The sequence below is a fragment of the Sinohyriopsis cumingii genome, chromosome 17 (assembly GCF_028554795.1).
Source record: "Sinohyriopsis cumingii isolate HCF-2022 chromosome 17, ASM2855479v2, whole genome shotgun sequence".
Classification (NCBI taxonomy): Eukaryota; Metazoa; Mollusca; class Bivalvia; order Unionida; family Unionidae; genus Sinohyriopsis; species Sinohyriopsis cumingii.
This window is the reverse complement of record NC_142977.1, coordinates 110,686,485-110,703,361: the sequence shown is the minus strand read 5'-3', so window position 1 is coordinate 110,703,361 and position 16,877 is coordinate 110,686,485.

The following is a 16,877-nucleotide window of genomic DNA, read 5'->3' as shown; positions in this document are numbered from 1 at the left end:
CTATAAGGGTAAAATGGGGTTATTTTTGAGTTATTGGCAATTGAAATTGTATTTCTTTTCGAGAGACGTGGGTGGCCCTGAAATGGGTCTTTTTTGGTGTAGGGGTGAGTTTAAGCAATCAACTTTAACTGCCTTAAGCCTTTGCCACGGCCGAGGCCTACTTCTGGACTGCGTACTGTTGATGATGTTGATGATTTGGTTGAAATCACTAAGGGTGGTACGACAGGCTTAGTCACAGGGTTGACGAGTTTAGCGCGGGAATGTCGTATTCTCTTCAGTCGTAATAAAGAAGTCTGATACATTAGTTTCAGACTTCTTAACTCCGCTAAAATGTCCAACAGTACCGTGACCGTTTGATTTTCACCCTCTTGTTTCTTTGCTGCTACTTCTTCATCTTCTTGTTGTTTTTTTTTTACCTCTTCTTCTTGCTGCTGATGCTGTAGGAGAAAAGCTTGTTCCGCTTCCTTTTGTCGTTGTATAAATTTCTCCAATTCTTCTTTCTGTCTCTGTCTAAAATTCTCCACTTGCGGTAATGAAGAAGGTAACGAAGGTTCCGGAACAAATTCTTGCGAGGTAAGAAAATCCACAAATTCCCAATTTACCTCTTCTGAAAGTAAGTCGGGGTTCCCTTGGGCGGTCTCCACTGCTGGTGCACCCCAGTGAATCGTTTTCTGAGTTTCCGTCATGTTGAATCACTGTCGCATAGATTGACTGCACACAGGCGCTAGCGAATCTATATAGACCACGTGACGTCACAAACTGCTCTCTTCGGATTGGATGCGGGCTGACTGAATTTCGTAACGCGTGTTCGGATTGGTGAATGAACTCAATCCGTTTCAATCCTTCCTCTACCTATAAATAAGCGCAGTTCACTGCATTGATTCACCTGTTCTCGTCGCTTCAAGATGTGGACCACAGTCGAATCATCCACTCTTGTGTTTTCAATGATGTTTAGGACGGACATGCTCATGTATGTCAGGTCCAAGTGGACTGTTGTTGATAGGACAGATACTAGTCTATGGATGAGGAGAGTTTACATAGAAAGACAAGGATGTCTCAAGAGGGTACTTGTGTATGGACCTGCAGTTAGAATGAGTTTAAGAAGAAGAAGAAGATGCGACAGATGCCATCTATGTTAATATTAATATTAACATAAACCCAAAGGCCTTTTCAGGGCCAGCCATATTTCTCGAAAAGAGAATGACTTTCGATTGCCTACCCCTTTTTTTATTTTTTTTATTTTTTATTTTTTTTTTTTTAAAAATCCCATGTTCAATTTCCTTTGTCGCTAAACAGTCCCACGATTTTTCTCCATGTTAATTTCCCTTGTCGCTCAACAGTCCCACGATTTTTCTCCATGTTAATTTCCCTTGTCGCTCAACAGTCCCACGACTTTTCTCCATGTTAATTTCCCTTGTCGCCAGATTGTCCCACGATTTTTCTCCATGTTAATTTTCCATTGTCGCCAGATTGTCCCAGGGGGGTCTGTAATGCTAATTCCCATTGTCGCTAGGGTATCCCTATATACTACTGTCATCTCTGTCTGCTCCTATCAGTTTTCTTTATACATGTGGCAGACCTGGCAGATGTGCCGTTTTTAAAGTGAGGCTTTGGAAGGGCAAAGTTTCAGACATAATAAGTGACTTTAATTTTTGGGGCACATCATGTCTTTTGCTGGAGATGAGGTGTAGTACCATTAATACCCCCAGAAGGTAGCAGAAATACCTCAAGGAACAGTCTTCTTCCAGTTTGCTGTGTCATTCTCTTTAGACTGGTTCAATGAATATTGTTACACTAGAACTTAGTTCAAATTTGTATTTAGGAAGTTGTTAACAATAAAAGACTCAGTTATGGATGAAATTTAACGGAGCAGCAAAATGTAATTGTAAACCTTTGTAAGAGTATCAAATAATGTGTGGTCTTGCTAAACCAAGCTTGTACAACTTTGACTTTTTAATTTTTAAATTTTATCCAATGTGTTGGAAGTATGAATTTTTTTTATATCAAATTTAACCGTATAAAAACTAATTGCATTAAAACACCAGAAATGGCACATGATGTATAGACTATAGTACACATGTATAGACATGATGTATAGACTATAGTACACATGTATAGACATGATGTATAGACTACAGTACACATGTATAGACATGATGTATAGACTTTATTACACATGTATAGACATGATGTATAGACTATAGTACACATGTATAGACATGATGTATAGACTATAGTACACAGTACATGCAGTGTGTAATAATAATAATAATAATAATGAGGACTTTGTATAGCGCCTAATCTTTAGAAGCTCTAAGCGCGTTACAACATTAGACAACATCTATAAGATAAAGAACATATATAATGATATGATTACAAAAACAAACATCATGAAATTAGAAAACATAAAAAACATGCTGAGAATATTTAAGGTAGAAAACATTATTAGGTCTTTAAGTTTGTTTTTGCAGTCGAAATAAGTGAGTTTTGAGAGCACTCTTGAATGGGATCACTGTGTCTTTGTGTCGAAGTTCAGTGGGCAATTTATTCCACGTTGCTGGGCCCTGGTATGCAAAAGAACGCTGTCCATATGACTTTGTTTTCATAGTGGGAATAATGAGTATACGATTGTCAGAAGAGGAGCGTAAGTATATTGCTGGTGTGTACACATGGGTGAGGTCGGATAGGTATGTTGGACTAGAGTCCGTCAGTGAAACTTAGCACAGAGAACAAATTTTGTGTTTGATTCTGGATCGAATGGATAGCCAGTGTAGGGTAGAGAGCAGCGGGGAGGTGTGCTTTGATCGTGGTACTCTAATTATGATCCGAGCAGCTGTGTTTTGAACTTTTTTTGAAGTTTCTGGAGTAGATATTGAGATGAACCAGACAGAATTGAGTTACAATAGTTCAGTGTTGAAAGTACTAATGAACACTAGTGTTTTAGTGGCATCAGCTGAAAGATATTTGCGAATGGAGCTAATATAATTTACGGTTTACTTTACCTATATTGCAGTTGGACTACAGTAAATTGCTTTTCACTTGTATAGTTCTATACTTCAATATATTATTAATGTGCAGATATTGTTTACTGTTTTACAATGATATCTGTGTGGTATCCACTAAGTACGCCAAACTAATCAGTGAAATTTCAAGGATTTGCAGGTGGAATCAGGTCTGATAACAATTAATTCACTGAACTACACCCCACAGCACCTTCCCCCAACATGAGTGAAATATAGTCAGTACACTTTGTGCATGTTGTACATGTCAGTATTACTATGCATGCATTTATAATTTTCATACGTATTTGTATTTGAGTTTTTAATTTGCAAAACAGAAAATATTAAGTACGAAAACACTTGCACAAGTGATATTGGCAGAATGTGCCAATCTTGTGTATTGCCCTTTCTCTTGATTACAACACTAGATTGGCATTAGTGATCATACATGCTAACTACGGTCAGCTCAATTGGTGGCAGTGAAAATTTTCTTTATGGTGACAGAGGTTGTCTAGGGCCAAAATGAAAATTTATTCAGAGGATAAACATAACTTACTGTTTTGAAATTGGTATAACTATTTTGCATCTCAGGTTCAGGCACAGTTTCCTCCTTGCCTACCAAACGTTGAGATGGGCTGGAACCTACTTTCTGAGACAGAGAATTCAAACTGGTTTTGGGATGACTTGGTCAGCCAGGTAATCTGTTAAAACCCCACACCATTATTTGTACGGTGCTGTATAAGGGACATGCAATTACTTATACCTTCATGTGTAAGGGACACCATTATTTATACTTTGCTCTGTAAGGGACACACCTTTATTTATACTATGTTGTGAAAGGACAAACCATTATTTATACCTTGCGGTGTAAAGGACACACCATTATTTATAGTTTGCTGTGTAAGTGACACACCTTTATTTATACTATGCCGAGTAATTGACACACCTTTATTTATACCTTGCTGTGTAAGGGGCACACCTTTATTTATACCTTGCTGTGTAAGGGACACACCATTATTTATAGTTTGCTGTGTAATGGACACCACTATTTATACCTTGTTGTGTAAGTGGGACACCTTTATTTATACATTGTTGCGTAAGGACACACCATTATTTATACCTTGCTGTGTAAGGACAAACCATTTTTTATACCTTGCTGTGTAAGGGACACACCATTACTTATACTTTGCTGTATATAAGTGACACACCATTATTTATACCATTCTATGTAAGGGACACCATTATTGATACCTTGCTGTGTAAGGGACACGTCTTTATTTATACGATGTTGTGTACGGGACAGACCCTTCTTTATACCTTGCTGTGTAAGGGACACACCTTATTTATAACATGCTGTGTAAAGGACACCATTATTTATACTTTGCTGTGTAAGGGACACACCATTCTGTATAGTTTGCTTTGTAAGGGACACCATTATTTATACCTTGCTGTGCAAGGGACAAACCTTTATTTATAATTTTCTGTGTAAGGACAGACCATTATTTATACCTTGCTGTATATAAGGGACACAATTATTTACACCTTTCTATGTAAGGGACACCATTATGTATACATTGCTGTGTAAGGCACACCATTTTTTATACCTTGCTATGTAAGGGACACATCTTTATTTATACGATGTGGTGTAAGGGACAGACCCTTATTTATACCTTGCTGTGTAAGGGACACCATTATTTATATCTTGCTGTGTAGTGGACACCATTATGTATACGTTGCTGTGTAAGGGACACCATTATTTATACCGTGCCGTGTAAGGGACACACCTTTATTTATACCATGTTATGTAAGGGACATATCTTTATTTATGCTGTGTAAGGGACATCATTATTTATATCTTGTTGTGTAATAGGCACCAATATTTAGAATTTGCTGTGTAAGGGACACCATTATTTATACAGTACTGTGTAAGGGACACCATTATTTATACCATGCTGTGTAAGGGACACCATTATTTATATCTTGCTGTGTAATGGACACCATTATTTATACGTTGCTGTGTAAGGGACACCATTATTTATATCTTGCTGTGTAATGGACACCATTATTTATACGTTGCTGTGTAAGGGACACCATTATTTATACTTTGCTGTGTAAGGACACACCATTATTTATACCTTGCTGTATATAAGGGACACAATTATTTATACCTTTCTATGTAAGGGACACCATTATGTATACATTGCTGTGTAAGGCACACCATTTTTTATACCTTGCTATGTAAGGGACACATCTTTATTTATACGATGTGGTGTAAGGGACAGACCCTTATTTATACCTTGCTGTGTAAGGGACACCATTATTTATATCTTGCTGTGTAATGGACACGATTATCCATACGTTGCTGTGTAAGGGACACCATTATTTATACGTTGCTGTGTAAGGGACACACCTTTATTTATACCATGTTATGTAAGGGACATATCTTTATTTATACCATGTTGTGTAAGGGACACCATTATTTATACCATGTTATGTAAGGAGCACACCATTAGTTATACCTTGCTGTGTAAGGGACACCATTATTTATACTTTGCTGTGTAAATGACACCATTATTTATACCTTGCTATGTAAGGGACACCATTATTTATACTTTGCTGTGTAAATGACACCATTATTTATACGTTGCTGTGTAAGGGACACCATTATTTATATTTTGCTGTGTAAGGGACACACCTTTATTTATACCATGTTATGTAAGGAGCACACCATTAGTTATGCCTTGCTGTGTAAGGGACACCATTATTTATATCTTGCTGTGTAATGGACACCATTATTTATACTTTGATGTGTAAAAGACACCATTATTTATACCTTGCTGTGTAAGGGACACCATTATTTATACTTTGCTGTGTAAAAGACACCATTATTTATACCTTGCTGTGTAAGGGACACCATTATTTATACTTTGCTATGTAAGGGACACCATTATTTATACTTTGCTGTGTAAAAGACACCATTATTTATACCTTGCTGTGTAAGGGACACCATTATTTATACTTTGCTGTGTAAAAAACACCATTATTTATACCTTGCTATGTAAGGGACACCATTATTTATACGTTGCTGTGTAAGGGACACACCTTTATTTATACCATGTTATGTAAGGAGCACACCATTATTTATACTTCGCTGTGTAAGGGACACATTTTATTTATATCATATTTTGTAAGAGACACACCATTTTTTATACCTTGCCGTGTATGGGACCCACCATTTATTTGTACCTTGTTCTGTAAGTGACACGCCATTTTTGTGTACTTTGCTGTATAAGGGACACACCATTATCTATACCTTGTTGTATAAGGGATACACCATTGTTTATACCTTGCTTTGTAAGGGACACACCAATTTTTATAACTTTCTGTGTAAGGGACACATCATTATTTATACCTTTATGTATAAGGACACACCATTATTTATACCTTGCCGTATTATGATCACACCATTATTTATATTTTGCTGTATAAAGGACAAACCATTTTTTATACCTTGCTTTATAAGGGACACCATTTTTATAACTTGCTGTATAAGGGACACATCATTATCTATACTTTGCTGCATAAGGGACACGCCATTATTTATAGATGTATAATTGCCACAACTTTATTTGACTGCAGCCTAGACATAACCATCACAAGGGTCACATTTGATGTACAGAAAAATTTAGCTTGTGGTTCAAGTATTTGTTGTACTGATACTGGCAATCAAGGATGATCTGGGACTAGATACATTTCTTCTACCAACTTGATAACCCATTTTGCTTCATGTCAGTCTTAGGGGAGTAACTGTGGATACAAATATTTTAGAATTTACAAATTGTATGCAAAATCGGTAAATATGCCATAATTGTGATGTATATTTGTAATGAATTAATAATTGAATTAATATAGTGAATCTGGTTTCTTAGCTCAGTTATCTAAACCCTTAGGCTTGCTACAACTGTGTGATTTAAACTAATATGCAGTCTGGTATAGGTTTTGTTCAAGCAGGAAACCATGATACTGTAGACATAAATTTATTTCCAGTTTCATGGATAAACATTGTGTCTAGTGGGCAATTTGAGGCTGAGAATTCTCTCTTTATTTGTGGATAACTTACTGAATATATTAATTTAAAGTACCTTTCCTCCAAACAACTATGTGACCATTATTAATTTAAGTAACAAATGATGAGGACAGGAAATTTCATGGCCTGAAACTACAATTAATCAAGAACATTATTATTTATTGCTTATATTTTGGAAAAATCTCCTGGAAATGAAATAGTCTTTCTTGATAACCATTCCAGAAACATCACATGTGAAACTGTAACACAAAATCATGATGCTGATCTTAATAACAGCATAAACATTTGGCTTAAATAGCATACATACATAGCATAAATAACATAAACAATTCGCTTAAATAACATACACACATGGCATAAATAACATACACACATGTCATAAATAGCATAAACACATGGCATAAATAACATACACACATGGCTTAAATAACATAAACACTTGGCTTAAATAACATAAACACATGGCATAAATAACATACACACATGGCTTAAATAACATAAATACTCGGCTTAAATGACATATACTCAAGGCATAAATAACATACACACATAGCTTAAATGACATAAACACTTGGCTTAAATAACATATACACATGGCATAAATAACACACATTGCTTAAATAACATACAGACTTGTCATAAATAACATACAGATTTGGCTTAAATAACATACACACTTGGCTTAAATAACATACACACATAGCTTAAATGACATAAACACTTGGCTTAAATAACATATACACATGGCATAAATAACATACACACTTGGCTTAAATAACATACAGACACGGCATAAATAACATACACACTTGGCTTAAATAACATACAGACTTGGCTTAAATAACATACAGACTCGGCTTAAATAACATACACACAGCTTAAATAACATAAACACTTGGCTTAAATGACATAAACATTTGGCTTAAATAACATACACACACAGTTTAAATAAAACACCTGCATGTGTTGAGTGCATGATAATCCTGGTTGGAAATATTAAATTGCTTTCTGCTAAGAGGATGGTAGCAGTATATGGGGTGAGATTAGCGACAATGGGAATTAGCATTAACCCCCCCCCCCCGGGTAAGATTAGCGACAATGGAAATTTAACATTAACCACCCTGAGTCACTCTAGCGACAAGGGAAATTTAACATGGGCAAAAAACCCTGGGTTACTTTAGCCTCAAGGGAATTTAACATTGGAGAAAGGAAATATCCATGCTAGGGACATTCTAGGGACAAAGGCATTCGAACAATGGAAATTTAACATGGGAGATATTGCTGGGTCACTCTAGGGACAATGGGAATTGAACATGGGGAATAGAGTTTGGGCTTGTCTAGGGACAAGGGGAATTGAACATGGGGAATAGAGTTTGGACTTGTCTAGGGACAAGGGGAATTGAACATGGGGAATAGAGTTTGGGCTTGTCTAGGGACAAGGGGAATTGAACAGGAGAATAGATCGTGGGACTGTCTAGGGACAAGGGGAAATTGAACATGGGAATAAATCGTGGGACTGTCTAGCGTCAAGGGGAATTTAACATATAGAAATTGAACAGGGTGGGTCTGTATAGCGTCAAGGGGAATTGAACATGGTGGGATTGTCTAGGGACAATGATGGTAGAGTGTCAAACACAACAGAGACAGAGACATACATACACTAGTACAAGCGTGAGATTTATATATAAAGCATTACCAAGACCTGAAATCTTGCTGGGGTGTTCAAAAATTTGCATAATTGTAATGATGCTATAAATAGCTATAATCAAGGAAATGCTCAACGACAAAATGGATGTGACTAAAAGTAACGCTAAAATGACGAAATTGTCCCAGAATTTAAAGGAAAATAAACATATCCCCGAAAATTAAGTTACAATGGTTTAGACTAAAATGGATAAAATTAGTAACTACTTGCAATATCAACTTGTGTGACGATCGTGGATAAACACCCATGTATCTATTTATAGCTATAATCAGCTAAAATTCCTATGAAATCCCACTATCTATTTATACTACAACTTGTGGGTTATTCCTTTGGAAAATCCCACTATCTTTTTATAGCCTCAGCTTGAGTGACGTTCCTGTTTATAAACTCTAGTACATATGTATAGCTACAACCTATGGAAATCCCCAAGTCCATATTTATAGTCTCGAAATTTCCAGCGTCAGTGACGTCACTGTACTGAACACTAGGGGATAAATGTCAACAGTGTTGCAAGTGGCTGACCTGAATACACCCTACTGCAGGTAGGTAGGTAGAGTGTATCTGATAGGGATAAAGTGAGTTTAATAGGGACAAACAGAGACCAACACACACACACCCACACACACACAACGTACGCGCGCAGACATACGCACACACATACACACACACACACACACACACACAGAGGGAAGAGGAAAAAACAAACCCCAAATATACTATCAACACAGAAGGGAGATAATACAAACCCCAAATAAACTATCCACAGAAACGTACGCGAACGCATACAAACCCCAAATATACTATCCACACAACGTCGCTAACGCATACAAACCCCAAATATACTATCAACACAGAAGGGAGATAATACAAACCCCAAATAAACTATCCACACAAACGTACGCGAACGCAAATAAACAACAAATATACTATCAACACAACGTCGCTAACGCATACAAACCCCAAACATGCTATCCACACTCGGGAGGAAGAATAAAAAACAACCAAATATACAATCTACACAACGTACGAGAACACACACACACACACACACACACACACATACACACACAGAGGGAAGAGGAAAAAACAAACCCCAAATATACTATCAACACAGAAGGGAGATAATACAAACCCCAAATAAACTATCCACACAAACGGACGCGAACGCATACAAACCCCAAATATACTATCAACACAGAAGGGAGATAATACAAACCCCAAATAAACTATCCACAGAAACGTACGCGAACGCATACAAACCCCAAATATACTATCCACACAACGTCGCTAACGCATACAAACCCAAAATATACTATCCACACTCGGGAGGAAGAAGAAAAAAGCAACCAAATATACGATCTACACAACGTACGCGAACACACACACACACACACACACACACAGAGAAAAGAGGAAAAAACAAACCCCAAATAAACTATCCACACAAACGTACGCGAACGCATACAAACCCCAAATATACTATCAACACAGAGTGAAGAAGAAAAAGATTTTTGAAAGCACCGAAGCCCTCACCTGCAATGACCAACTCTGCCAAACACCTACACTCCCCCCACTCCCAACACTACAAAACCCATTTATCCCGTTATTTTATGGCATCAGTGTGTGATTTAGGAAACATCAAGACACAAAATGATGGATGAATAGACTGACTATTGTTTACCGACTTGCATGCCTAAAGAGCGTGCGTGAAGGAAAATATCCTTCCATTTCAATTCTAACTAAAACATGATCCAGAGGGATAGAGAGAGGTGAAAGAGCACAATTTCATAAAGTGTGAGTAAAAACAAAACACGCCATCCTTATTATACAATGTCAAGACCAAGAGACACTTACGTTTTCTTTCTGGTCTATTCTCTTTTAGAAGGTAGTATGAAATTTCACATCAGGGCCAACGCATCGGCTCACATTGTCAATTTTTCCATTTCCATGTCTTTACTGGCACAAGTTTTTCATCATCTTCAATTTCTTCTTCTTCTGAATCCCTCTTCTCTGTTTCGTCTTGTTTTTGTTTCTTCTCTTTTCTCGTAGGGCACTCTGAATTCCAGTGTCCTTTCTCCTGACAACGATATTAGGTATCTTGACTTTTGTCTCTCTTTCTTAGACGAAGCAGGTATTCTGGAGACAAATACCCATTTACCTTTGCAGATATAGTAAACTTCATTAGCACTTACACACTTTCGTATGACTCTCATCAAATCAATGACCAAAAGAGTAAGTTTTGTTGCCACTTTCGCATGTGAATTATGCTTTCGTATGACTTTTAGCAAATATTTGACCAGCAGGTCAATCTGTGCTGACTCTTCCATCTTCTTGATCGTTTGAGAGCGGAATGAATACTCTGACGCTAAGACACTCTCCTTATATACAGGGACCTGCTGCGTATGAAACCTAGTCAAATGTAATTTTGCAATAAGATGAAACGATTTCATTGAGGAAGTAAAAAGCAATGATGTACCGTATCGCCTCACACAAAACCTGAAGTGTTAGTTCAAATCCGTGTCAGCGAATTCGAAGACGACATAACTGAGCTTTAATCAATGCTCTCCATATTATGCCACAAAACCACGAATCCTGATTCACGCCAAAAGAAATTTCGTTCGGTCCATAAAAAATAGTATCACATCTGAGAAACGCAAAAACGAACTTCCAGAAAACTGAGAACGACGGCTTACACCTACAGCGTAAATATATGAGTTCAAGTAGTGCGTAAATCTTAGTCAAATTAAATTTTTATAGTCAAGACGAGACGATCTCTTTTCGAACAAGAAAGCAGACACCAAGCGACAATGGCGATCCGTGTCACACAACACTTTTCAAAATGTATATTATCAGAGGTTTGTTCTAGCGATCTGCACGGTTAAATTAAATGTTGATGTATTTTGCAATAAGACGGACACAACTTCCATGGGATCGCCCATGGTACGATTGTTCGTGCATTAGTTTAATTGTTAAAAATATTTTTTTATATAAATCGCCTATAGGATAGACCCAGTAAAGCATGGCCATTCTCGTCACTGTCTGAATAGCTACTCAAGTCAATTCGAAGCGAACGCGGTAAGAAAATAAGTATAGCCAATGAAATGGCTTACAACGGGTGATGCATTGTTTTGTTCTAGGACTGTGTGGCATAATAATCCCTATGTTCTTGCGTTGTTACCATTACAGTGCAGACAGACTGAAATGTGAACTTACAAGCCCTCTTTGTGTGTGTGTTGTACCATTTCCTCTTACCACATCAAAATACTGAGCGTCACAGTATTGGTTCGCGTTTTCAAGCTGACCATTTTTTTTATATCTCACTTAAACATTTCGACATAAACACTCACACTCACATCGGTAGAGTCAGAACAGACGTGTTACAGTATTGATGGGCATGTTATCTTTTTTTTCTTCAAACTAATAAATTTGGGGTTTGTATGAAGTAAAGAACCGAAAGTACAGTGAAACTCAAGGATGATGACCCAATCTGTCTGTCTATTGATGCGTGTATTTACTTAAGAAGAAATATGACCTCTAAAACACAAAGAGATACGGCAAGCATGATTAGATTAAACACAACGATGTTTTTCCTTCACGCCCGTGTAATTTAGAGTTTCAATCGTCTTTGAAGACAAGCTTGGTCTCCTTTTGTAGGGCTTGAAATAATAAAAAAGCTGAAAAATCTTAAGCACTTTGCTATAGATAATTTCATCAACAGACTAAACAACATAAATACCGTTACAACAATAGAAAGCCTTAAATCTTCTATCAAAAAGAAATGCATGAAAAAAATTAAAGATTAACGATAACTAACCAATGAAACCGAATTTAACAAAGGCAATGACATGTGAAGAAATGCTTCTCACTTTGGAAAGGTAGGCGAATGTACTCTGTCATGCACCATCAACTTGAAAAAAATTATAAACAGAGAGAAACCTGAATTCAAAATTCAGTTGTTTTTTTTTTTTTTTTAAATTATTTCGTTTCTTTTTTCTTTTTTTTTTGGAACAAATCTAAGCACTAATATAGAGTGGAAAAGGGAAAATGCACATACAAGCTTTGATATTTCTGAAAAAATGAGGGGATATTCCTAACGTTCATAACCACCTATATATGCTTGGACTTGTCCGTGACTTATCCACAAAACAAGATGTACATATTTCTGGTCAAGCTGCAAGTGTGTGCGTGTTTTTGAAAATGGTAAAAATGGGATATACAATTTTCTCGTGACACTTATAAAGTGAAGAGTCTGTGCAAGTGTCAAAAGCCAAAGTCATATAAGTTTTGTATTTTGTACGGCTTGTAAAGATTTCCACTTTAGAAAATGTGAAGTATCACAAGTTATTATCACAAACAGAAGTGGAACATAGGGGCTTGCAAGAAAGAAAATAACCCAGACAGTTGGTGTCATCAAGAGTGCTAGAGACGGTACCCGAACTTGCTTGCTTGCTTACTTGAATTAAAGTGATTTTCGCTCTAATGGAGCATGTATCACTGTTTAATAACGCACCGCGTGATTTTTAATTACTCCTGGGGAAGGAAAGAGAGCCTCATCCACCCAGGCTTGTATGTACTCACAGACAATTTTTAAATTTAGCCACTCAGGTGTAGGACTAACTAGTCCTTAACAACCTGACTGAAAGGCTTTAAACATGAGTGGGAATTGTCTCACCACACACTCATTTGTCTGTCCGAGCGTGGTAAAGGAGGAAAAAGGTGCTCAGCAAGACAGCCATGGATGTTAAGTACTCACCAAAACGCTTGGCCGTACTTATTTCAAATCAAGTCGTGTCACCAAAAAAGACGACGTGTACGACATCAAAGGCATTGTCAAACGCAGAATGCCTCAATGCTAACTGGCTAGGTCTGCATTTCTTGCTCCCGCTGCTGTTGCGTATATTTCTTCCCTCCACACCGAGTTCTGGGCCTAATTCTTTAAATTTCGTTGTACCCGAACTTACATTATCCATATCATCACCAAAAAAAAAAAAAAAACGCACAGACCTAAAAGAAACACTCACTCACTTTTTACAGAACATTACTATTTTTAAAATTTTGATAAGCGACGGAAACGAACAACTTAGAGTCACACTTTCTAACCAAGATAAAGAACACATGTGCTGATAGACTCACTTCTGTATTTTTTCTTCTAACTGACTAACATATCATAGGAAATGGAATGTTATTTCTTTTCGAGAGTATGGGGCAACCCTGAAATTTTTTTGGGGAACTTGAAGCTATGGCGATCGCTTAGGTTATAAGATGACGGCCTCCTCTGACGACAGGCTTTCTCACAGGATAAGGTCTGCTTCTTCGGAAAAGAGAAGAAGAACTCTTTGGTGTCGATACAACTGTTGAGAAAGCCTCTGTCAGGTTTATGCTGCTGCTGTTGCAAATTGAGGCGGTTGAGGAGGAGGAGGGGGACGCTGACCCTCATTGAAAAGTACACCGAAATGTGGCTAGATCAAGCATTGTATGACGTCAACATAGCAGGGCAGTTTATTAGAGCCATACAATACGTTGCCTACAGATCTCTAGACACCTTTAAACCAAGACCTTCTCAATGGGGATTAGGGGTCAGAGTTCTTCCCCAAGTCTACAGACAAGCCTACACTGGATACCCCCTCAGTCAACTGGTAGAAGCCGCTGCTTACATTACCGCCCATCATGGCTACGCATTTCCTGATATCAAGAATCATGAGACTAGGAGTGCGGGAAAGAACGTGAAAGCAAAAGAGAGACGTGTTACCTTCTAACAGGAAAAACAGACTTCTTTTAGGTCTCCAAAAGATTGCTTTTTATTAAATAGGGAACCATATTTGGCTTGGTATCCCTCCTTGACTAAACTATTCTCGAAACAAACTTGACCCATTGGAACACCGCAACAAACTTAACTTTTTAAACCTAACAGTGACCAAACTGGTATATGTCGCTTAGACATAATAATTTAAATAAGATCAGTATGGCTATTTTTATCTACACTAAGTACTAATATTAGACAGATATATTAGGAAATTTAACAGACTCGTTAGATTTGAACCAATTGCACAGGTGGTTAACACATTATTGGTACTTATTATTGTCGATTAGCAAAAAACGGGACTTGATTTGAAATAAGTACGGGCTAGCGTTTTGGTGAGTACTTAACATCCATGGCTGTCTTGCTGAGCACCTTTTTCCTCCTTTACCACGCTCGGACAGACAAATGAGTGTGTGGTGAGACAATTCCCACTCATGTTTAAAGCCTTTCAGTCAGGTTGTTAAGGACTAGTTAGTCCTACACCTAAGTGGCTAAATTTAAAAATAGTCTGTGAGTACATAAAAGCCTGGGGGATGAAGCTCTCTTTCCTTCCCCAGGAGTAATTAAAAATCACGCGGTGCGTTATTAAACAGTGATACATGCTCCATCAGAGCGAAAATCACTTTAATTCAAGTAAGCAAGCAAGCAAGTTCGGGTACCGTCTCTAGCACTCTTGATGACACCAACTGTCTGGGTTATTTTCTTTCTTGCAAGCCCCTATGTTCCACTTCTGTTTGTGATAATAACTTGTGATACTTCACATTTTCTAAAGTGGAAATCTTTACAAGCCGTACAAAATACAAAACTTATATGACTTTGGCTTTTGACACTTGCACAGACTCTTCACTTTATAAGTGTCACGAGAAAATTGTATATCCCATTTTTACCATTTTCAAAAACACGCACACACTTGCAGCTTGACCAGAAATATGTACATCTTGTTTTGTGGATAAGTCACGGACAAGTCCAAGCATATATAGGTGGTTATGAACATTAGGAATATCCCCTCATTTTTTCAGAAATATCAAAGCTTGTATGTGCATTTTCCCTTTTCCACTCTATATTAGTGCTTAGATTTGTTCCACAAAAAAAAGAAAAAAGAAACGAAATAATTTTTAAGAAAAAAAAACAACTGAATTTTGAATTCAGGTTTCTCTCTGTTTATAATTTTTTTCAAGTTGATGGTGCATGACAGAGTACATTCGCCTACCTTTCCAAAGTGAGAAGCATTTCTTCACATGTCATTGCCTTTGTTAAATTCGGTTTCATTGGTTAGTTATCGTTAATCTTTAATTTTTTTTCATGCATTTCTTTTTGATAGAAGATTTAAGGCTTTCTATTGTTGTAACGGTATTTATGTTGTTTGGTCTGTTGATGAAATTATCTATAGCAAAGTGCTTAAGATTTTTCAGCTTTTTTATTATTTCAAGCCCTACAAAAGGAGACCAAGCTTGTCTTCAAAGACGATTGAAACTCTAAATTACACGGGCGTGAAGGAAAAACATCGTTGTGTTTAATCTAATCATGCTTGCCGTATCTCTTTGTGTTTTAGAGGTCATATTTCTTCTTAAGTAAATACACGCATCAATAGACAGACAGATTGGGTCATCATCCTTGAGTTTCACTGTACTTTCGGTTCTTTACTTCATACAAACCCCAAATTTATTAGTTTGAAGAAAAAAAAGATAACATGCCCATCAATACTGTAACACGTCTGTTCTGACTCTACCGATGTGAGTGTGAGTGTTTATGTCGAAATGTTTAAGTGAGATATAAAAAAAATGGTCAGCTTGAAAACGCGAACCAATACTGTGACGCTCAGTATTTTGATGTGGTAAGAGGAAATGGTACAACACACACACAAAGAGGGCTTGTAAGTTCACATTTCAGTCTGTCTGCACTGTAATGGTAACAACGCAAGAACATAGGGATTATTATGCCACACAGTCCTAGAACAAAACAATGCATCACCCGTTGTAAGCCATTTCATTGGCTATACTTATTTTCTTACCGCGTTCGCTTCGAATTGACTTGAGTAGCTATTCAGACAGTGACGAGAATGGCCATGCTTTACTGGGTCTATCCTATAGGCGATTTATATAAAAATTATTTTTAAAAATTAAACTAATGCACGAACAATCGTACCATGGGCGATCCCATGGAAGTTGTGTCCGTCTTATTGCAAAATACATCAACATTTAATTTAACCGTGCAGATCGCTAGAACAAACCTCTGATAATATACATTTTGAAAAGTGTTGTGTGACACGGATCGCCATTGTCGCTT